The sequence below is a fragment of the Pongo pygmaeus genome, chromosome 7, assembly GCF_028885625.2.
Source record: "Pongo pygmaeus isolate AG05252 chromosome 7, NHGRI_mPonPyg2-v2.0_pri, whole genome shotgun sequence".
Taxonomy (NCBI): Eukaryota; Metazoa; Chordata; class Mammalia; order Primates; family Hominidae; genus Pongo; species Pongo pygmaeus.
In genome coordinates, this window is record NC_072380.2 from 82,737,461 (window position 1) to 82,762,075 (window position 24,615).

General features: G+C 40.2%; 1 protein-coding gene across 1 annotated transcript in view; it reads left to right on the forward strand.

The window, feature by feature from the left end:
* Positions 1–5,749: 5,749 nt before the first annotated feature.
* XKR9 (XK related 9) overlaps positions 5,750–24,615 on the forward strand; it is a 125,950-nt gene continuing 107,084 nt past the window's right edge. Inside the window, exon 1 of the mRNA XM_063668875.1 lies at positions 5,750–5,826. The gene's annotated coding sequence lies outside the window, so the exon portion shown is untranslated. The remainder of the gene's footprint in view (positions 5,827–24,615) is intronic.

Below are 24,615 nucleotides of genomic sequence, written 5' to 3' on the forward strand. Positions count from 1 at the left end.
CATTTCTAAGTTGGATTAATTTTTTAAAGTTTATTGAGTTGTAAGGGTTTAAAAATATCTATTCTATATATCCATGTTGTTCTGTAATTTATTTTAAAAAATAAAAAATAGATTCTAGATCTTAGCAGATATATGATTTGAAAATATTTTCTTTCAGTCTGTCTTTTTACTTTCTTGATGGTTTTCTTTGAAGCACAAAAGTTTTTAATTCAGTGAAGTCCACCTTATCTGTTTTCTCTTTAATCACTTGCTATTGTTGTCCTATATAAGAAATCAGTGCCTAACCCAAGATTCCAAAGATTTACTCCTGTATTTTCTTCTAAGAGTTTTATAGTTTTAGCTCTTACACTTGGGTCTATGAGGACTCACTTGTATTTTGTACATAATTTCATTTTAGCAATAATCATACTATCTTCTATTATTTGCAAGTCTGTCTTCCCAGATAGACTGGTACTCCTCAGGGACTGGGAGTCGTTTATTTTTCCAGCTCCTACTATCTGATGCTATACTGTCAAATATTTAGTGATCAATATTTATTGAGGGAATGAAAAGAAAAAATACATCACATAAATGAGAAGAAAACCTTAAGATAGTTTAACCAAGAAACAAATATAAAAATGATATATGGCTCTACAAAGTTACTCATTTTAAATATATTTAAAGAAGACTTGCAATGCACCAAGCAAGTCCTGAGTTGTAGGATATAATTATTAACAAGACAGATTTAGTCTTTGTTCTTGAAACTCATATCTGGAATAGAAGACAGACAGTAAACAATGACCAGTGTGATGGATATTTACAAAGAGACAGTGCAAGGTGCAGTAGAAGTGTTCTAGGTCATTTGGAAATGAATTGCTCTACTAATGTCAGTTTTTAAACTAAAATTGGTCCTTTCAAACCTTAAAATCTGGTGATTTTTCACTCCTTTGTGAGAAGACCACGTTGGTCTTCTTTCAGCTGCTTAAACATATCATACTCTGGCCAGCCATAGGACTTGAGATGACCATTGGGTTTTTTTTTTTGTTGTTGTTTGTTTGTTTGTTTTTGAGATGGAATCTCGCTCTGTTGCCCAGGCTGGAGTGCAGTGGCATGATCTCAGCTCACTGCAACCTCTGCCTCCTGGGTTCAAGTGATTCTCCTGCCTCAGCCTCCTGAGTAGCTGGGATTACAGGCATGTGCCACCAGGCCTGGCTAATTTTTGTATTTTAGTAGAGACGGGGTTTCACCATGTTGATCAGGCTGGTCTTGAACTCCTGACCTCGTGATCCACTCGCCTCGGCCTCCCAAAGTGCTGGGATTACAGGTGTGAGCCATTGCGCCCAGTGACCACTGGGTTTGGTAAGATGGAGGTTGTGTGGTTATGTTAGTTTGGGTTGTCCAGGAAATAGATGCCAAGATGGAGTTAGAAGCATAAGAGACTTATTGGCAATAACATTTGTGAAAATTAAAGGGGAGGAGAGTTAACAGGGAAAGCCTTCAGACTGTAATGTAGATCTGATCCCTGTGAAAGGAAGGAAGAAGGATCAGGCAGGAAGAGCCTCAGACTGAGGTGCAGCTGAGAAAGTTTTGGCCAGCCTTGTGTGTAGAGCTCCAGCACAGAGACTTCCCATTGAGGATTTCCACATTGGATGGAGATGATGAGTCCTTGGACCTCAACAGTGCCCTGTCATGCACTGTGGGCTCCTACCCTACACTCTTGCCATCTTCCGCAGAAGGTCCTCGCTTCTGTCAGGAGACCCTCTCTCCACAAATCTCTCTTGGGCTTTGGTAATTATCCTTCTTGCTCCTTCAGGGACCCTATTGTTTATAGTCTTGGGGTACTGCACTATCATTTGTCGTTTCCTTACCCAAACCCACACGCTTGAAGAGGGTGCCTTTATACAAATTTCCCCAAATCACCCAATTTAAACATGCCATTTGCTTCTGCTAGGACCCTGACTCTTATGGAGTCACTAGTGACCTTTAAGAGAGTATTTTCTTTGGAAATGGTAGAAACAAATGGCTGACTGGAGTGGGTTCAAGAGAGAATGGGAAATGGCAAGATGGAGGCATGAGTATAAGCAACTCATTTGAGGGGATTTCCCTGCAAGGGAAGGCAGAGTAATGGGCACGTGGTGAAGAGAGGTGTAGGGAAGGGTTTTGCTTTTCTTTTTGGATGAGCTATATTATAATGTATTTGCATGCAGATGAGAATGATCTATAAAAAAGATTTATTCTACAGGAGTTGCTTGCAGAAGCAAAGTCCTTGAGCAGCTCAGAGTTGATGGCATGTAGTGCACAGCTGACCACAGTGACAAGATAGGGTGCCCACAGCAACCAGATAGAGGGCAGAATTTAGGGGTAGGCTGATAATGGCAAGATGAAGTTGTCTGCTTCTGATTGTTTCTACTTTCTCAGTAAAATAGGAAACAAAATCATCAGGAGTGGAGATAGTGTGATGGCATTTGAGAAGAGAATGGAGGAAAACTGTGGAGGGTGAGTAGATTAAAGGGATGTAATCAGACAGCAGGGCCCACTTGAGATTTGGGGCCATACATTTAAAGTGAGACTAGTAAGCAGAGCCACATAATTTTCTCCAGGCATGTCTCCCTGTTTGGATACAGGTATGGAGAAGGCAGAGTTGGGCTTTGTCAGGCCAGTATGATGAAGGATGTGGAGGATGTGCAAGGGTGAGGGCAGGGGTGATGAAGTGAAGGCCATGAGGTGGTGATCATGCTTGTTATACTGTCACCCTCTGCCCTGAGAGTCCACCCTTTTCTGCTGTGAAAGGCAAATGTCTGCAGACTGCAGTACTGGGGCTCCCTCGCCCTTGACTTCCCATTGAAATGGGACTGGAAGTCTGTGGAAGACACTAGCCAAAAATCAGAGGGTTTGGGGATTTCTTTAAACTCCTATCATCCCTCCTTGCCTTACTATGGTTCCAACAGTGACTATGTTTGTTCTCCTGTGGCCACTGCCTGTGTCAGGTAGCTTTTCTGTTACTGTTTCAGCTCTAAGTGGGCTCCAGGGACCTCATTCTCTCCCCTGCCGCTTCAGGCTGTTGGTTGTAATGGCTTCCCATGCTCTTACTCCCCGGATACTTCACCATCCCTTGTTGGTTCATTCAACCTGCTACTCCTCTGTGAATAAGCCCTTCATTAAGCTCTCTCCAGCTAAATTCTTTCGAATCGGCCATCTATTCCTTGCCAGTTCTCTGACAGAGACAGAGGACAGAGAAATAGTGCTAGGGCCTCTGAATTGGAGACACCTATGGGGCTGAAGAATTGTTGTGGAGGGTGGCTGGCTGAGGAGGAAGTGGTGAGAGAGTGGGATGCTGGAAATGATTTCAGAGGTTGTGCAGTCACTGGCAATGAGGTGCACAGGGTAGAAAGGTGGGAGTGGGTAGCTGAGGTGAATGGAGGAGGAGAGCTTTGAGAGTGAGAAGTCAAGGCAGTAGGAGGCTAAGGTGCTCAGCACCTTGCTAAATCACCAAGAATGACTGAAGGAGAAGAATGGAAAGGGAGCCAGTGAGGGAGCTGGGCACTAACATCTGCTGCAAATGAGGAAGAGCCTGAGAGGCTGGCAGATGATTGCCACAGGAGGGTAGTGGGTGGTGTAGTTTCAGGGCATGGACTTCCAGAAAAGCTGGGGATTTTGAGCAAGGGAGGAGAATTGTCTGTCAGCAGCAATGAGGACCATGAAAGACACCCACTCCACCCCTAGGCTCTGTGGTATGTGGTACGTGGGAGGGAAGAAACGGCCACCTCTTGAGAAGGCTCTAGGGAAGCAGGTTTCAGTTTTCAGTTAGAGCTGCCTCCAGGTTTCTGAGCGAGAAGGTGAAGAAAACATTCAGAAAGAGGCAGAGGGTGTTGGGGATTTGTAGATGGCACACCTGGAGCTTTGGGGGATACACTGGAAGAGTTTGGGGACTGCGAAGGGGCTTTTGGCTTAAGCAAAATAAAGGGATGAATAGAGCTTTGTGGGGAGGAGATTGTGGTGATGATGGATAACAATGGAGGTTTGAATCTGGAGGTGACTAAGGTGGAAAGAGTTTTGAAGCATTACAGAATGATCCTGAGGTCTTTTAGGGGAATGTGGAGGTTTAATAATAATTTTAGCTTCTTTTTTAGGATTGGCCTCTTAAGTTTATAGTAGAAGGTGGCTGCCATTAAATTCTCCAAGGGTAGGTCATGGTGGTGGGGAAAGTGGTCCTACCAAGACACATGGGCTCTGGAGGCCTCCCTCAGTAGATTTTTTGTTTTGTTTTGTTTTGTTTTAGAGATGGGGACCAGGCTGGTCTCAAAATCCTGGCCTCAAGCTATCCTCTTGCCTCGGCATCCCAAAGTGCTGGGATTACAGGGGTGAGCTACCCCACCCACCAGGGACCTCTCAGGCAGATTGATTGCTTATGTGTGTTCAGCTCTGGAGGCCACATTCCAAGTAAGTAAGACTTTGGCAAACATAGCCTGGATCCTGAAATTCTCAGGATTCTTTTAATGACTGTAGGACAGAAGGCAGCTTATTTGGGATTAGGTCTATCCAGGAAAATTTGTGGTACAAGGTTGCTGTAATTATGAGAAATATAAAAGAACAGAAATACGATCTTTGCCCTCAATGAGGTTGTGTTTAGTTGGCCTTACAAGACATGTATAAGAATGAAAAACCTGTTCTGAGATGATATGAAAGTAGGTACAAGAAATTACCTAATAGAAATAAGTTAGAACTAAAATGGGACTGTTTGATTTCAACCTCTCCTTGGGGACAAATTGATGAAAAGTAAGAAATGAATGTTTGTTACATGCTTATTAAATTCCAGGCATTTTGCTTTTACATATATCACTTGGTCTTCACATAAATCTTATAAAATTGGTGTTGTTGTCTTTATTTAAAGACAGAGAAGCTGAGGCTCAGAGATGTTAAGTAATTTTCCCAAGGTCATAGGTCCAGGTATCTGTGTGCCTGCCAAACCCATTCTTTTTAATGTTTTTTGAGACAGGGCCTCGATATGTTGTCTAGGCTGGCCTTAAACTCTTGGGCTCAAGAGAACCTCCCAAGTAGCTGGAACTACAAGTGTGCATCACTGTGCAGCAAACAAACCCATTCTTGTCTCATGTAAACAGTCCTGCAGGGTCTGTACTTTCCAGGAAGACTCTGACTCTTCAGAGAGCAGTGATTCTCAATCTTATCTCATTCCTGATCTATTCAAGAGACTGGTTGCTGCCTATGTAGAAACACAAAGCCCATGAAAAAGACCCCAACAGATCATTTTTCTGTTTACATGCTATTGTTATATCATTTACAGTGAGTTTAAAAATATGATATTGTACTCATCTGGTGAGAAAGAAATTGTATTTTCATGAGGAAGCAAAACCACTTCATTAATATTTGGAAATTATATGATTTCCTTGAGTATACACTTTGCTGCTATGGAAACGAGAAAACAAATTTATAATACAGTGTTGCTACTAGTATGTAAGACTGGCAGGAGATGGCATGTCACATTTAGAGGTAGATCTGGCAATTCGGAGACAGCTGGTTGGTAATGGCTATGATGATTCTGTGACCCATCTGACCACTACTTAGGTGTCTCTATAGGGGTAGAATGTAATCCTGTGACCTATAGAAGCTTAAGGAGCCCAAGCACAAGGTGGACTTTCTCACCCTATTTAACCAAGCACATCAGGGCCTGAGTAATACTTCTCTGATGAAAGAGAGCCCAGTTTCAGTAAGTGGTGAATGCAAAGTGAAAAATGAAAACAGGAAGTAGAGAGAATATTTTCAAGAAGTTTAACTTTGAAGGGGAGAAGAGAGCAGGGTGTGTAAATAAAGAGGAATAAGGGAGTCAAGGTAGGTTTTGTTTTTGCTTTTTGAGTGATGTCACAGTTGAGCATGTTTATTAATAGATGGTAAGGAGGGGAGAGATGAACAGGCTGAAGACAGGGGGAAGAGGTGGGCAAAATGACGGACAGAGGTTTCTAAACTTTGGAATCCACTAGAACTTTACATAGGAAGGGACACTTCTTTTTACACCAAAAGGATGGAGGGAGGAGGAAAGGCTAGTAGAGACAGGGCAGTCACAAAATGACAGTGGATGTTCTTCCATGTGGATGGTGAACTCAGGAAGGGCACTGCAAGGAGAACTGTGAGCCAAGTTTCTGTTCTGAATTGTTAAAAATAAAAACTACAGGCAAAATACATTTAACAGAGTTTACTTGAACATTAAAGGATTCATGAAGCTGGCAGCACTCAAAACCAGAAGAGGTTCACAGAATTGTGTTTCAGCCGTGTAAGTGGCAGGCTTTTATAGGCTGAACAAGTAAAGAAATTACTTGGCCAGGCACGGTGGCTCACGCCTGTAATCTCAGCACTCTGGGAGGCTGAGGTGGGCGGATCACCTGAGGTCAGGAGTTCAAGACCAGCCTGGCCAACATGGTGAAACCCCATCTCTATTAAAAATACAAAAATTAGCTGGGTGTGGTGGAGCCCACCTGTAATCCCAGCTACTCAGGAGGCTGAGGCAGGAGAATCGCCTGAACCCAGGAGGCAGAGGTTGCAGTGAGCCGAGATTGTGTCACACCACTCCAGCCTGGGTGACAGAGTGAGACTCTGTCTAAAAAAAAAAAAAAAAAAAAGAATTACTTGATTGGGTCCAGCTAAACATTTCCCTTATTTGGGTACAATCTGATGGAAGTCCTTAGAGGTAAGTTGGTGGTTTGTGATTGGTTAAGCTTAAGTGTCCTTTTACTGTTTCTACTGAATTGGGTTTTAGTTTGTTTGTGTAGGAGCCTAAGGTGTTCATTGGCCTTATGGCTGCCCAGTTACTTATTTTTTAAATTTTATTTATTTATTTTTGAGACAGAGTCTCGCTCTGTTGCCCAGGCTGGAGTGCAATGGTATGATCTCAGCTTACTGCAACCTCCGCCTCCCAGGTTCAAGCGATTCTCCTGCCTCAGTCACCCGAGTGGTTGGGATTACAGGTGCCCACCACCATGCCCAGCTAATTTTTATATTTTTAGTAGAGACAGGGTTTTGCCATGTTGGTCAGGCTTGTCTCGAACTCCTGACCTCAGGTGATCCACCCACCTCGGTCTCCCAAAGTGCTGGGATCACAAGTGTGAGCCAGCGCACCCAGCCAATTACTTATTTTAACAGAATGAATGAGTGGGGAGTAGCAGTAATAAGGTCCCAAGGAAATATGTCAGCAGGAACAGGGTTTTTTCAGGCATAGGGGGCACTGAATGGTTTGGAGAGGGAGAAGGCTATTAGCCCCACCTCAAGACATACAAAATTTGACAGAGGAAAGATGTTCATTTAAGAGGGCTGAAGGGGATTGGTGTTTTGAGGGGAGAGCCTGGTATATAGTTAAAGCAACTGGTGAGAGGGAATGTTTGGTGCAGTGGCAGAAGTTGTAGGAAGTTTATTTATAATGGAATGAATTATATTAGTTATAACTCTTTTAGTTGCAAGTGACTGAAATGGGAATATAGTGAACCAAAAGTTAAGAGAGTCAAAAGAAAAGCTTCAGGAGCCAGGGTGCATTGTGGATCTTAGGAAATAGAACCAGGCACTTGACTCCATTAGATTCTCTCTCTACCTTTCTTTCTCTCTTTATTTTTCTTCTGTCTTCTGTTTCAGCTTGGCTTCACTTTTTCCTATTGTAAACGGACTTTATTTACATGGCAGAGAACATGGTCACTTGCTGTTTCTATCAGAACAATTCCAAGGAAAGGCCTAAAGTAGGCTGGTTTAGGTTGCATGATCATTTCTTGGTCAATTATTGTGGCCCATCTTGGCCACATGCTTTTCCTTGTGGGTAGGGTGAGTTTAGTACCAGAAGGTGTGGAGGAACAAGTACTAGACAAGTAGAACCACCACTGGTGTCCTAGAGAACATGGTATAAAGGATCTGGAGGTATAGGAACAGTGGGAGGTGGTTGGATCAGGGAAGAAAAATCCAACAGTAATGTGAATGTTAGTGAATGAGAAGAATGGATGGAGTGACTTGTATTTGAGGCAATGGCCAAGGACTGTGGGGATATGTAGTAGGGTGATTTCTAAAATAATTTCAGCAATCACAGATAGAGGAAGGACTTCAGTTTGAATTTGCTGTACTTCCAAGAGGGTTCTAGTTCTTAGGAACAGACAGGAAAATGGTGACAGGTAAATGGTTCCTGGGAGGCTGGCACATTCTGGAGACAGCAGCAGCTTCTGGGGATGCTTCATAAGGTTATTATGCACTGACATCTGCCACGGACCACCAAGTAGAACATTTTCACCTGAGGAGAATTAAACATTGACAGCATCATTTTGTGCAAAATGCCTTCCCCAAATTAGAAGGACTTATGCCTCAGGGAATTTGTGACTGATGAAACTGAATAGATATCTTGTAGCCATCAAAAACTGGCATGTGGCTCAGTGCCTAGTAGAACCCAGGTCTTGGGGTGACGGCCACGGATTCTTTGGAGCTCCTTCCTTGCTTGCATCAGCCCATGTGTTCCAAGACAAACTTTGGCACAAATTAAAACAACTACAACGTATACAATTCTTTGCAGTTCCCAAAGCATTTTTGATATACGTTACTAATTTTAACTTTATATAAACCTAGAACATAATGTTATCCCTGTTTCAAATGAGGAGATAGAGGCTCAGAAAAATAACTTAAGGTTTTACAACTGAGTTTTAACTCCCAGGATGAAGAATGTGAATTTTAGCTTATAAAATTATGGTAAGATTATACTAAAAACTAAATATGGTACTTTGTGGCAATTAATTGGTATAAGTCAAAGTGAAATAATCATAAGGGACTATGTGAATGTACTGTTAACAACATCAAAATAAAATTAATATTTATTGGATGCCAAGCACTATGCTTAACACTACAAACTACTCATTTAATAGTGACAACTCATTGAGTCAGATCCTATTACCATTCCTTTTCTACAGATGAAGATTGATTAGACAAATATTACTAAACTGTTAATACCACCACCATGATAAATGGAAACAGGAATAGGCTGCATACAGGGAAATCAACTAATCGTAGTTGATTTTAATTAGGAAATGAGCACTAAGCTAGGGAAAGAAGAGAAAGGAATAAATCCTTGAGTCTAAGACAAATGATAGGTTTTCTCCCTGTGAAGCAAACCACTTTTATTTCTTAGGCCATTTATCCCTCCTTCTGAGTATCACTTATACCAATCAGCATTTTCTTTGGTTCTCAATCTGCCTTCAAACTATATCTTCAAATTGTAGCATAAATATTTCCCAGTTAAGTGGAGTGGGGCTAAAAAGAAACAAGGGTGACAAAGGACTAATTCAGCTTGGGACATAGGAGAATGGTAATGCCATTTACCCACATGGTGTGTAAGGAAAGGGAGGTAATCAGGAAATTGTTCAGTAAGCTGAAAAGTTTGGTTTTAGATGCACTGGGTTTCTTCACATGCATGTCTGGTCTTTGGGAGATAGCCAAATAAAGGATCCCTACAGACAGCAAAAGATTCAGGCCTGGGGCTTTGGTGAGTGATTCAAGCTAATCACACATTTGGAAATTATTCAGCATGGTGGTAATGTTAACAACACCAAAATGGATTAACTCGTTGAGGTGGTGAATAAAAAGAAAGAACAATGCATTTAGTCTTGGGGGTGTCCATATGAAAGAGGCTTAAGGGGGATCAGGAATTTAATTATGTATATGTCATTTTAATAGCAAATTTCAGAGTCCTTTTCAAATGATAAGTTTCCCATAGTCTCCATAAAACTGAATGAGGAAATTTTTAAAAGTCCATAATATTCTTTTACTCTATAATCCTAGTAACTGATTTATTTTAGGCTTAAATGCTATTGCAAGGAATGTGCTGGTCTAAAAGACAGTACTATTAGGTTATTTCCTCCCATTTTGAAATGTATTAAAAACATACTAAATGAGCCAAGTAATATAATAGGGAAAGAAATGGAGAATAATTACATTAAATAACTGAATTCCAAGCATAATTGCTGTAAGACTAGCTTCCGGGAAGCCAAAGCAAAAAGTGATCATGGCAAATTATCTAGATATTATCCCATGTAGAGTTTTGGAAACTGGCTAATTATCAGTATCACAAGGGCTGTCCCTCACCAGGAGAGTCCAGTGAATGGTCTTACAGCTGAGAAGCTGTGTTGTTTTAATTTAAAAGTTCCCCAGGAAATTCTGAGAATTAATCAAATTTGACAAGCACTACTCTAATAAAGGAAACACAGAAGTTCACAGGAGAGACAAACTTTTTTTCTAGCTCTGAAATCAGAAAGAGATTTTGTTCCATTGACATTGAAGAACATTCGATAATAAAACAGACAATGTCCTCAATGGAATTTAAAAAAAACAGGTAAGATTTTATCTGTCTATTTTTTTTATTTTTAATAGAGACAAGGTCTTGGTGTCACCTGGGCTGGAGTTCAGTGATGCTAATTGTGGCTCACTGTAACAAACTCCTGGGCTGAAGTGATCCTCCTGCCTCAGCCTCCCAAGTAGCTAGGACTACAGGAGTGCACCACCATGCCTAGCTAATTGTGCCTGGCTAATTTTTAACTTTTTTGTAGAGACCAGTATCGCAATGTTGTCCAAGCTAGTCTTGAATTCCTGGCCTCAAGCCAACCTCCTGCCTTTTGCCTCCTAAAGGTCTGGGATTGCAGGTGTGTACCACCACACTCGGACTTATATGTCTGTGTCTTTATACTGACTTTTGACAAAATAAAAGCCACCAACATAATATTAAATTACAATTCTGTTGCTGTAGTAAAAGAATAATCTGGGTCAGTTGAAAAAAACTATACTCCTTTGGGGCCCAGAAATTTGCATTTGTAATAAGCCACCAGTTGATAGTGATACAAATGCTCCAGGAACACATTTTTACACTGAGAGAATGGATGGTTAACAACAGTCCTTAGCATTTTAGGTTTAGATATCAAATGTTAAGGTGTACCATTTGTAATAGACATTTTCACCATTTTTGAAAACTGAAGCAGGGTTAATCTACTTCTACAAGCTGAGAAGACTTCTGTGGTAAACCAGAACACTTCTTGTAAAACTTTTCTTCAACACTCAGGAAAATATTAAAAGCATGGGTTGCTTTATATGCCACTAGAGTAGATATTAATCTCACTCTAAAAAGAAGAAATTCATACTCAATGGATTAAAACCTTTAAAAATCATGGGATAAAACATGGGAAAATGAATTTACTAGTCTTTTGGTAGAGATGCACTTTACTCAAAACATTAAAGAGCCAAAGACATCACTGTGTTAATACAACCATATATAATATAAGGTCATATATATGGTCCTGAATTGCTGCAACCCAACATATTTGGAAACATCTAATTTGTAGCAACACGATTTTCAAGATTGGTCTTTATTTTCAAATACATCAGGAAAAAATATTCTTAAGGGGAGTGCTTCTTTGTGGTCATAGTCATCTCATACTTCTTAAAAACACCAGTAAAAATAAGTACGGGAATCTGCCATATGAATGTTGCATTCCTACAGATTTAGTAGCAACTTGACCACACACAGAGAAAATGTGGTGTTGGCTGAAGACTAAGGGATAGAGGCAGGGTCCTTTTTCTCTTTAGTAGTTATCGAATCTAGTTACTAGTTACTGAATCCTAAATTCAAGTCAACTCTCAGTGACAGAAACTTGAACTATCATAGATTTTTAATACTCTAATATATTGTGACTAAAAAACAAAGGTGGGATCTACCATAGACATATAAATAGCACCCTGCTGGATTCAGGTAACTTTGGATCTAGTTCTCTTTAGATGGTTTTCATACTGCAGTAAAGGTCATAGAAGTCTGACTCCAGTTCACCTTAATTCTCTAGGTCCTTTAGTCTAGATACTAACTGCAGGATTTCTTTTTAGGAAAAACTTTGTGCTAAGAATAGTATCCATGAAATAATATGAATTTGAAAATTCCTATTTTTAAACCTAAGTGAGCAGTAAATAAGCATGTGCCTTTCATTGTTTCCAATTCCTGATAGCTTTTGCAGGATAATAATTCTAGGACAAAAATGCTTATTACACTGAACTAAAAAGTTGGAACGCATCCATTGCATACTATCAGTATTTCGACATTAAAAATTTAAATTTTTACCAAACTAATAAATAGACAATATAAATATTAAATAGTAACAGCAGGAAAAACATTTCTCCATTCTCTCTCCTCCCAGTCCCACACTTCCCAAAGGCAACGACTAAACTCTTTTAGACATTTTTTTCTAGTATTTACCAATAAAACACTTCTACTACTTCTTGACTTGCCAATTTTAGGCTTTATTGACTTTCTATTATCATAGGTGATGATTTAGTATTCTTTTTTTATTTTATTTTATTTTATTTATTTATTATTATTATACTTTAGGTTTTAGGGTACATGTGCGCAATGTGCAGGTTAGTTACATATGTATACATGTGCCATGCTGGTGCACTGCACCCACTAACTCGTCATCTAGCATTAGTTATATCTCCCAATGCTATCCCTCCCCCCTCCCCCTACCCCACAACAGTCCCCAGAGTGTGATGATCCCCTTCCTGTGTCCATGTGTTCTCATTGTTCAATTCCCACCTATGAGTGAGAACATGCGGTGTTTGGTTTTTTGTTCTTGCGATAGTTTACTGAGAATGATGATTTCCAATTTCATCCATGTCCCTACAAAGGACATGAACTCATCATTTTTTATGGCTGCATAGTATTTCATGTTGTACATGTGCCACATTTTCTTAATCCAGTCTATCGTTGTTGGACATTTGAGTTGATTCCAAGTCTTTGCTATTGTGAATAGTGCCGCAATAAACATATGTGTGCATGTGTCTTTATAGCAGCATGATTTATATTCCTTTGGGTATATATCCAGTAATGGGATGGCTGGGTCAAATGGAATTTCTAGTTCTAGATCCCTGAGGAATCGCCACACTGACTTCCACAAGGGTTGAACTAGTTTACAGTCCCACCAACAGTGTAAAAGTGTTCCTATTTCTCCACATCCTCTCCAGCACCTGTTGTTTCCTGACTTTTTAATGATTGCCATTCTAACTGGTGTGAGATGGTATCTCATTGTGGTTTTGATTTGCATTTCTCTGATGGCCAGTGCTGGTGAGCATTTCTTCATGTGCTTTTTGGCTGCATAAATGTCTTCTTTTGAGAAGTGTCTGTTCATGTCCTTCGCCCACTTTTTGATCGGGTTGTTTGTTTTTTTCATGTAAATTTGTTTGAGTTCATTGTAGATTCTGGATATTAGCCCTTTGTCAGATGAGTAGGTTGCAAAAATCTTCTCCCATTTTGTAGGTTGCCTGTTCACTCTGATGGTAGTTTCTTTTGCTGTGCAGAAGCTCTTGAGTTTAATTAGATCCCATTTGTCAATTTTGGCTTTTGTTGTCATTGCTTTTGGTCATGAAGTCCTTGCCCATGCCTATGTCCTGAATGGTAATGCCCAGGTTTTCTTCTAGAGTTTTTATGGTTTTAGGTCTAACGTTTAAGTCTTTAATCCATCTTGAATTGATTTTTGTATAAGGTGTAAGGAAGGGATCCAGTTTCAGCTTTCTACATATGGCTAGCCAGTTTTCCCAGAACCATTTATTAAATAGGGAATCCTTTCCCCATTGCTTGTTTTTCTCAGGTTTGTCAAAGATCAGATAGTTGTAGATATGCGGCGTTATTTCTGAGGTCTCTGTTCTGTTCCATTGATTTATATCTCTGTTTTGGTACCCGTACCATGCTGTTTTGGTTACTGTAGCCTTGTAGTATAGTTTGAAGTCAGGTAGTGTGATGCCTCCAGCTTTGTTCTTTTGGCTTAGGATTGACTTGGTGATGCGGGCTCTTTTTTGGTTCCATATGAACTTTGAAGTAGTTTTTTCCAATTCTGTGATGAAAGTCATTGGTAGCTTGATGGGGATGGCATTGAATCTGTAAATTACCTTGGGCAGTATGGCCATTTTCACGATATTGATTCTTCCTACCCATGAGCATGAAATGTTCTTCCATTTGTTCGTATCCTCTTTTATTTCCTTGAGCAGTGGTTTGTAGTTCTCCTTGAAGAGGTCCTTCACATCCCTTGTAAGTTGGATTCCTAGGTATTTTATTCTCTTTGAAGCAATTGTGAATGGGAGTTCACTCATGATTTGGCTCTCTGTTTGTCTGTTGTTGGTGTATAAGAATGCTTGTGATTTTTGTACATTGATTTTGTATCCTGAGACTTTGCTGAAGTTGCTTATCAGCTTAAGGAGATTTTGGGCTGAGACGATGGGGTTTTCCAGATATACAATCATGTCATCTGCAAACAGGGACAATTTGACTTTCTCTTTTCCTAAGTGAATACCCTTTATTTTCTTCTCCTGCCTGATTGCCCTGGCCAGAACTTCCAACACTATGTTGAATAGGAGTGGTAAGAGAGGGCATCCCTGTCTTGTGCCAGTTTTCAAAGGGAATGCTTCCAGTTTTTGCCCATTCAGTATGATATTAGCTGTGGGTTTGTCATAGATAGCTCTTATTATTTTGAGATACGTCCCATCAATACCTAATTTATTGATAGTTTTTAGCATGAAGGGTTGTTGAATTTTGTCAAAGGCCTTTTCTGCATCTATTGAGATAATCATGTGGTTTTTGTCTTTGGTTCTCTTTATATGCTGGATTACATTTATTGATTTGCATATATTGAACCAGCCTTGCATCCCAGGGATGAAGCCCACTTGATCATGGTGGATAAGCTTTTTGATGTGCTGCTGGATTCGGTTTGCCAGTATTTTATTGAGGATTTTTGCATCAATGTTCATCAGGGATATTGGTCTAAAATTCTCTTTTTTGGTTGTGTCTCTGCCCAGCTTTGGTATCAGGATGATGCTGGCCTCATAAAATGAGTTAGGGAGGATTCCCTCTTTTTCTATTGATTGGAATAGTTTCAGAAGGAATGGTACCAGTTCCTCCTTGTACCTCTGGTAGAATTTGGCTGTGAATCCATCTGGTCCTGGACTCTTTTTGGTTGGTAAGCTATTGATTATTGCCACAATTTCAGCTCCTGTTATTGGTCTATTCAGAGATTCAACTTCTTCCTGGTTTAGTCTTGGGAGGGTGTATGTGTCGAGGAATTTATCCATTTCTTCTAGATTTCCTAGTTTATTTGCGTAGAGGTGTTTGTAGTATTCTCTGATGGTAGTTTGTATTTCTGTGGGATCGGTGGTGATATCCCCTTTATCATTTTTTATTGCATTTATTTGATTCTTCTCTCTTTTTTTCTTTATTAATCTTGCTAGCGGTCTATCAATTTTGTTGATCCTTTCAAAATACCAGCTCCTGGATTCATTAATTTTTTGAAGGGTTTTTTGTGTCTCTATTTCCTTCTGTTCTGCTCTGATTTTAGTTATTTCTTGCCTTCTGCTAGCTTTTGAATGTGTTTGCTCTTGCTTTTCTAGTTCTTTTAATTGTGATGTTAGGGTGTCAATTTTGGATCTTTCCTGCTTTCTCTTGTGGGCATTTAGTGCTATAAATTTCCCTCTACACACTGCTTTGAATGCATCCCAGAGATTCTGGTATGTTGTGTCTTGGTTCTTGTTGGTTTCAAAGAACATCTTTGTTTCTGCCTTCATTTCTTTATGTACCCAGTAGTCATTCAGGAGCAGGGTGTTCAGTTTCCATGTAGTTGAGTGGTTTTGAGTGAGATTCTTAATCCTGAGTTCTAGCTTGATTGCACTGTGATCTGAGAGATAGTTTGTTATAATTTCTGTTCTTTTACATTTACTGAGGAGAGCTTTACTTCCAACTATGTGGTCAATTTTGGAATAGGTTTGGTGTGGTGCTGAAAAAAATGTATGTTCTGTTGATTTGGGGTGGAGAGTTCTGTAGATGTCTATTAGGTCCGCTTGGTGCAGAGCTGAGTTCAATTCCTGGGTATCCTTGTTGACTTTCTGTCTCGTGGATCTTTCTAATGTTGACAGTGGAGTGTTAAAGTCTCCTATTATTAATGTGTGGGAGTCTAAGTCTCTTTGTAGGTCACTCAGGACTTGCTTTATGAATCTGGGTGCTCCTGTATTGGGTGCATATATATTTAGGATAGTTAGCTCTTCTTGTTGAATTGATCCCTTTACCATTATGTAATGGCCTTCTTTGTCTCTTTTGATCTTTGTTGGTTTAAAGTCTGTTTTATCAGAGACTAGGATTGCAACCCCTGCCTTTTTTTGTTTTCCATTTGCTTGGTAGATCTTCCTCCATCCTTTTATTTTGAGCCTATGTGTGTCTCTGCATGTGAGATGGGTTTCCTGAATACAGCACACTGATGGGTCTTGACTCTTTATCCAATTTGCCAGTCTGTGTCTTTTAATTGGAGCATTTAGTCCATTTACATTTAAAGTTAATATTGTTATGTGTGAATTTGATCCTGTCATTATGATGTTAGCTGGTTATTTTGCTCGTTAGTTGATGCAGTCTCTTCCTAATCTCAATGGTCTTTACATTTTGGCATGATTTTGCAGCGGCTGGTACCGGTTGTGCCTTTCCATGTTTAGCGCTTCCTTCAGGAGCTCTTTTAGGGCAGGCCTGGTGGTGACAAAATCTCTCAGCATTTGCTTGTCTGTAAAGTATTTTATTTCTCCTTCACTTATGAAGCTTAGTTTGGCTGGATATGAAATTCTGGGTTGAAAATTCTTTTCTTTAAGAATGTTGAATATTGGCCCCCACTCTCTTCTGGCTTGTAGAGTTTCTGCCGAGAGATCTGCTGTTAGTCTGATGGGCTTCCCTTTGAGGGTAACCCGACCTTTCTCTCTGGCTGCCCTTAACATTTTTTCCTTCATTTCAACTTTGGTGAATCTGACAATTATGTGTCTTGGAGTTGCTCTTCTCGAGGAGTATCTTTGTGGCATTCTCTGTATTTCCTGAATCTGAATGTTGGCCTGCCTTGCTAGATTGGGGAAGTTCTCCTGGATAATATCCTGCAGAGTGTTTTCCAACTTGGTTCCATTCTCCCTGTCACTTTCAGGTACACCAATGAGACGCAGATTTGGTCTTTTCACATAGTCCCATATTTCTTGGAGGCTTTGCTCGTTTCTTTTTATTCTTTTGTCTCTAAACTTCCCTTCTCGCTTCATTTCATTCATTTCATCTTCCATCGCTGATACCCTTTCTTCCATTTGATTGCATCGGCTCCTAAGGCTTCTGCATTCTTCACGTAGTTCTCGAGCCTTGGTTTTCAGCTCCATCAGCTCCTTTAAGCACTTCTCTGTATTGGTTTTTCTAGTTATACATTCTTCTAAATTTTTTTCAAAGTTTTCAACTTCTTTGCCTTTGGTTTGAATATCCTCCTGTAGCTCGGAGTAATTTGATCGTCTGAAGCCTTCTTCTCTCAGCTCGTCAAAGTCATTCTCCGTCCAGCTTTGATCCGTTGCTGGTGAGGAACTGCGTTCCTTTGGAGGTGGAGAGGTGCTCTGCTTTTTAGAGTTTCCAGTTTTTCTGCTCTGTTTTTTCCCCATCTTTGTGGTTTTATCTACTTTTGGTCTTTGATGATGGTGATGTACAGATGGGTTTTTGGTGTGGATGTCCTTTCTGTTTGTTAGTTTTCCTTCTAACAGACAGGACCCTCAGCTGCAGGTCTGTTGGAGTACCTGGCCGGCCGTGTGAAGTGTCAGTCTGCCCCTGCTGGGGGGTGCCTCCCAGTTAGGCTGCTCAGGGGTCAGGGGTCAGGGACCCACTTGACGAGGCAGTCTGCCTGTTCTCAGATCTCCAGCTGCGTGCTGGGAGAACCACTGCTCTCCTCAAAGCTGTCAGACAGGGACATTTAAGTCTGCAGAGGTTACTGCTGTCTTTTTGTTTGTCTGTGCCCCGCCCCCAGAGGTGGAGCCTAGAGAGGCAGGCAGGCCTCCTTGAGCTGTGGTGGGCTCCACCCATTTCGAGCTTCCAGGCTGCTTTGTTTACCTAAGCAAGCCTGGGCAATGGCGGGCACCCCTCCCCCAGCCTTGCTGCCGCCTTGCAGTTTGATCTCAGACTGCTGTGCTAGCAATCAGCGAGACTCCGTGGGCGTAGGACCCTCTGAGCCTGGTGCGGGTGGGATACAATCTCCTGGTGCGCCGTTTTTTAAGCCCGTCGGAAAAGCGCAGTATTCGGGTGGGAGTGACCCGATTTTCCAGGTGCCGTCTGTCACCCCTTTCTTTGACTAGGAAAGGGAACTCCCTGACCCCTTGCACTTCCCGAGTGAGGCAATGCCTTGCCCTTCTTCGGCTCGCACACGGTGCGTGCACCCACTGACCTGCGCCCACTGTCTGGCACTCCCTAGTGAGTTGAACCCGGTACCTCAGATGGAAATGCAGAAATCAAGTCTTCTGCGTCGCTCACGCTGGCAGCTGTAGACCGGAGCTATTCCTATTCAGCCATCCATGATTTAGTATTCTTAACCTCCCACTTCCTATCTCCTGTTATCCTATATCACCATTTTTGGTCAGTGTTAACACTATTTCCTAAGAAAAAATGCAGAGGCAGAAAATATTTCATGATTATTTCCTTGCTTGCACTACTTTAGTTTTCTGGAATAAACAATTGTCTCATATTTTCTACCTGCATAGTTTTCTATGAACTCATTATTTCAGTTGTTCAACTAGAGCTGTTGTATGACCACCAGCAGTTTTTTTTACTCCCAGTGCTCAAATATATCAGAAAATATATTGGTTCCATTTTTCCCCCTGGAGATCTCTCTCTCTGAAGCTCCCCCTTCCTCCCGCTCCAATCTGGAGAAGGCTCTGGGCTCACCTTTGTCTTATAACTTCCTCTTGGCGTTTTTCTGTGGTGGATTTACTATTTCTATTTTGCGCTTTCCTTTTTCCCCATTTTTCTAGAGTATTATCATCCTGCAGTTCTCTAAAGAGAGTTGCATGGCAGATACAATTTTTGAGTCCTTACATTCACACATGATTAATTGTTTGGTTATACATTTCTAAGATGCAAATAATTTCTCCCTCAGATTTTTAAAATTCATTAGTTATTTGAGATGGGGTCCTGCTATGTTGGCCAGGCTGGTCTCAAACTCCTGGCCTCAAGCAATCCTCCCATCTTGGCCTCCCAAAGTGCCGGGATTACAGGTGTGAGCAACTGCACCCAGCCTTCCCTCAGATTTTTGAAGGCCTTCTGCCCTAATACCCATTGAGCACTGAAAACGTCAGTGCCATTTTGATTTGTGTTCCCTTCTAAGTGATTACAAATGCCTAATCCTACCACCACACCTACAACCTACAATCTCTTAAGAGCTTCTCCTTATTTCTGATGTTCTGAAATTTCACAATGGTATGTCTTGGTTTGGATTGTTTTATCTTTTTTACGTTGTTGGGTATTAAGTAGACCCTTTCAATTTAGACTCATCTTGCAGGTCTGGGAAAATTTCTTATATTTCTTCTTTGATAATTTCTGCCTATTTTCAGTTCTTTTTTGGGGGGGACTCATTACGTTAATATTGTACTTCCAGCTTGCCTCCTAAATTCTTCTGTCTTTTCTCTTTTCCATTTTTGTTTTTTGTTGTTCTATTTCTAAAAAATTTCTCAACTTTGTTTTTCAAACTTCTGTGTATTTTGGTTATATATGTTTTTATTTTCCAAAGCTTTTTCATAGGGCTATTTTTCTTTTCCTTTTTTTTTTTTTTTCCCTTTGAGACAAAGTTTCACTCTGTTGCCCAGGCAGGAGTGCAGTGGCATGATCACAGCTCACTGTAGCCTCAAGCTTCCAGGCTCAAGGGATCCTCCCACCTTAGCCCCTGCAGTAGCTGGGATTACAGGAGCACCATCATGCCCACCTAATTTTTTTTTTTTTAATTTTAGTAGACAGGAGGTCTCACTATGTTGCCCAGGCTTCTTGTGAACTTCTGAGCTCAAGTGATCCTCCTGCCTGACCCTCCCAAAGTGCTGGAATTACAGGTGTGAGCTACCATGCCTAGCCTCTTTTACTATTATTTGTATATATACCTCTATATACTTATTATTTTTTATTGGGTCTGGGAAAGGAGTAGCAATAATAATAAGCATTATTTGAAAGAATAATGCTTAATGTTTTAAAAAACTGTACATAATGTTAATGGCTTTTAATGTGGATTGTTGGGGATTCAGAATGTTTAAAATTTAGCATTATGAGTAATTTCTCCGGATAAAACTGGTAACAAGCACTTTGTTGATAATTTAATGTTATATCATCCAATAATGGACAAAATAAGCATAAGCAGCATATAAAATAGAGTCCTCATTTACTACTGTTGACCTTCCTTTTTCAGACTCCTCTCTTGTCTGATAAACACTACTCCCCCAGTGATTGTCCTGTGCTTGATTCAATCTTTCTAATCTTCTTTGGTAGCTTCTTTTCCTATATACAGTAGTCCTCCCTTAACTGTTGGGGATACATTCTAGGATCCCCAGTGGACACCTGAAACTGCATACCAAATAGCATCAAACCTTATATATACATTGCTGTTTTTTTCCTATACATACATACATATGATAAAGTTTAATTTATAAATTAGGCAGAGTAAGATTAACAATAATAAAGTAGAATAATTAAAACAGTATCCTGTAATAAAAGTTATGTGACTGTGGTCTCTCTCTCTCAAGATATCTTATTGTTCTGTACTTAGCTATTTTTGGACCCAGTTGACTGTGGGTAACTGAAATTGCAGAAAGTGAAATTGCAGATAATGGGGGACTACTGTATCCACCCCAAGGTTGTCTACACACACTCACCCATTGCTTCAATTGCAGCCTCAGTGCTGATGACTTCCCAATCTCTATCTCTAACCCAGACCTCTTATCATAAACTCCTCACTGTAGACTAGTTCTCACTAGTTCCCAGTGGTCATCTACTTCCCCATTAGATTCTATGAGACAGCTCAGGCCTTTAATTTTCATTAAAATGTTTTATTATTTATACTTTAAGTAGGCAATACATTCAAATAATTCAATTCCAAAAGATATAAATGGGTATGCTGTAAAATTTCCAGTCCTATCCTCCATCCCTTAGCCACTTAAAAGTTCTCCTCCTGGGAGGGAACCAATGTTATTGGTCTTTTAATATTTTTGATATCTTTCCAGAGATATATTCTGCATACACAAGTAAGTCCACTTGTATGTGCCCCCTTCCCCCTCCCCTAGTGACTTTAATTCCAAATTTGTTTTAAAAGGCACCGATGCAGGTGGAACCAAGACTTTCACAACCAATATTTCTTTTTTTATTATTATATTTTAAGGTCTAAGGTCCACGTGCACAACATGCAGGTTTGATACACAGGTATACATAAGCCATGTTGGTTTGCTGCACCCATCAACTCGTCATTTACATTAGATATATTTCCTAATGCTATCCCTCCCCCAGCCTCCCACCCCACAACAGGCCCCGGTATGTGATGTTCCCTGCCCTGTGTCCAATTGTTCAGTTGAACAATTCCCACCTATGAGTGAGAACATGTGGTGCTTGGTTTTCTGTCCTTGTGATAGTTTGCTGAGAATGATGGTTTCCAGCTTCATCCATGTCCCTGCAAAGGACATGAACTCATCCTTTTTTATGACTGCATAGTATTCCATGGTGTGTATGTGCCACATTTTCTTAATCCAGTCTATCATTGATGGACATTTGGGTTGGTTCCAAGTCTTTGCTATTGTGAATAGTACTGCAATCAACATATGTGTGCATGTGTCTTTATAGTAGAATGATTTACAATCCTTTGGGTATATACCCAGCAATGGGATTGCTGGGTCAAATGGTAATTCTAATTCTAGATCCTTGAGGGATCGCCACACTGTCTCCCACAATGGTTGAACTAATTTACACTGCCACCAACAGTGTAAAAGCATTCCTATTTCCCCACATCCTCTCCAGCATCTGTTGTTTCCTGACTTCTTAATGATTGCCATTCTAACTGGCATGAGATGGTATCTCATTGTGGTTTTGATTTGCATTTCTCTGATGATCAGTGATGATGAGCATTTTTTCATTTGTCTGTTGGCTGCATAGATGTCTTCTTTTGAGAAGTGTCTGTTCATATCCTTTGCCCACTTTTGGGGTTGTTTTTTTCTTGTAAATTTGTCTGAGTTCATTGTAGATTCTGGATATTTGCCCTTTGTCAAATGGGTAGATTGCAAAAATTTTCTCCCATTCTGTAGGTTGTCTGGTCACTCTGATGGTAGTTTCTTTTGCCGTGCAGAAGCTCTTGAGTTTAATTAGATCCCATTTGTAATTTTGGCTTTTGTTGCCATCACTTTTGGTGTTTTAGTCATGAAGCCCTTGCCCATGCCTATGCCCTGAATGGTATTGCCTAGGTTTTCTTCTGAGGTTTTTATGGTTTTAGGTCTAACATTTATGTCTTTAATCCATCTTGAATTAATTTTTGTATAAGGTGTAAGGAAGGGATCGAGTTTCAGCTTTCTACATATGGCTAGCCAGTTTTCCCAGCACCATTTATTAAATAGGGAATCCTTTCCCCATTTCTTGTTTTTGTCAGGTTTGTCAAAGATCAGATGGTTGTAGATGTGTGGCGTTATTTCTGAGGCCTCTGCTCTGTCCCATTGGTCTATATATCTGTTTTGGTACCAGTACCATGCTGTTTTGGTTACTGTAGCCTTGTGGTATAGTTTGAAGTCAGGTAGCGTGATGCCTCCAGCTTTGTTCTTTTGGCTTAGGATTGTCTTGGCAACGTGGGCTCTTTTTTGGTTCCATATGAACTTTAAAGTAGTTTTTTCCAATTCTGTGAAGAAAGTCATTGGTAGCTTGATGGGGGTGGCATTGAATCCATAAATTACCTGGGTAGTATGGCCATTTTCACGATATTGATTCTTCCTACCCATGAGCATGGAATGTTCTTCCATTTGTTTGTGTTCTCTTTTATTTCGTTGAGCAGTGGTTTGTAGTTCTCCTTGAAGAGGTCCTTCACATCCCTTGTAAGTTGGATTCCTAGGTATTTTATTCTCTTTGTAGCGATTGTGAACGGGAGTTCACTCATGATTTGGCTCTCTGCTTGTCTGTTACTCATGTATAGGAATGCTTGTGTTTTTTGCACATTAATTTTGTATCCTGAGACTTTGCTGAAGTTGCTAATCAGCTTAAGGAGATTCTGGGCTGAGACAATGGGGTTTTCTAAATATACAATCATGTCATCTGCAAACAGGGACAACTTGACTTCCTCTTTTCCTAATTGAATACCCTTTATTTCTTTCTCTTGCCTGATTGCCCTGGCCAGAACTTCCAACACTATGTTGAATAGGAGTGGTGAGAGAGGGCATCCTTGTCTTGTGCCAGTTTTCAAAGGGAATGCTTCCAGTTTTTGCCCATTCAGTATGGTATTGGCTGTGGGTTTGTCATAAATAGCTTTTCTTATTTTGACATATGTTCCATGAATACCTAGTTTATTGAGAGTTTTTAGCATGAAGCGTTGTTGAATTTTATCGAAGGCCTCTTCTGCATCTATTGAGACAATCGTGGTTTTCGTTGTTGGTTCTGTTTATGTGATGGATTATGTTTATTGATTTGCATATGTTGAACCAGCCTTCCATCCCAGAGATGAAGCCAACCTGATCGCAGTGGATAAGCTTTTTGATGTGCTGCTGGATTCGGTTTGCCAGTATTTTATTAAGGATTTTCGCATCGACGTTCATCAGGGATATTGGTCTAAAATTCTCTTTTTTTATTGTGTCTCTGCCAGGCTTTGGTATTAGGATGATGCTGGCCTTATAAAATGAATTAGAGAGGATTCCCTCTTTTTCTATTGATTGGAATAGTTTCAGAAGGAATGGTACCAGCTCCTCTTTGTACCTCTGGTGGAATTCAGCTGTGAATCCATCTGGTCCTGGACTTTTTTGGTTGGTAGGCTATTAATTATTGCCTCAATTTCAGAGCCTGTTATTGATCTATTCAGAGATTCAACTTCTTCCTGGTTTTGTCTTGGGAACGTGTATGTGTCCAGGAATTTATCCATTTCTTCTAGATTTTCTAGTTTATTTGTGTAGAGGTGTTTATAGTATTCTCTGATGGTAGTTCGTATTTCTGTGGGATTGGTGGTGATATCCCCTTTATCATTTTTTATTGCATCTATTTGATTCTTCTCTCTTTTCTTCATTAGTCTTGCTAGTGGTCTATCAATTTTGTTGATGTTTTCAAAAAACCAGCTCCTGGATTCATTGATTTTTTGAAGGTTTTTTTGTGTCACTATCTCTTTCAGTTCTGCTCTGATCTTAGTTATTTCTTGCCTTCTGCTAGTTTTTGAATGTGTTTGCTCTTGCTTCTGTAGTTCTTTTAATTGTGATGTTAGGGTGTCAATTTTAGATCTTTCCTGCTTTCTCTTGTGGGCATTTAGTGCTATAAATTTCCCTCTACATACTGCTTTAAATGTGTCCCAGAGATTCCAGTACATTGTGTCTTTGTTCTCATTGGTTTCAAAGAACATCGTTATATCTGTCTTCATTTCGTTATTTACTCAGTAGTCATTCAGGAGCAAGTTGTTCAGTTTCCATGTAGTTGAGCGGTTTTGAGTGAGTTTCTTAATCTTGAGTTCTAATTTGATTGCACTGTCATCTGAGAGACAGTTTGCTGTGATATCTGTTCTGAGGAGTGCTTTACTTCCAATTATGTGGTCAATTTTGGAATAAGTGTGATGTGGTGCTGAG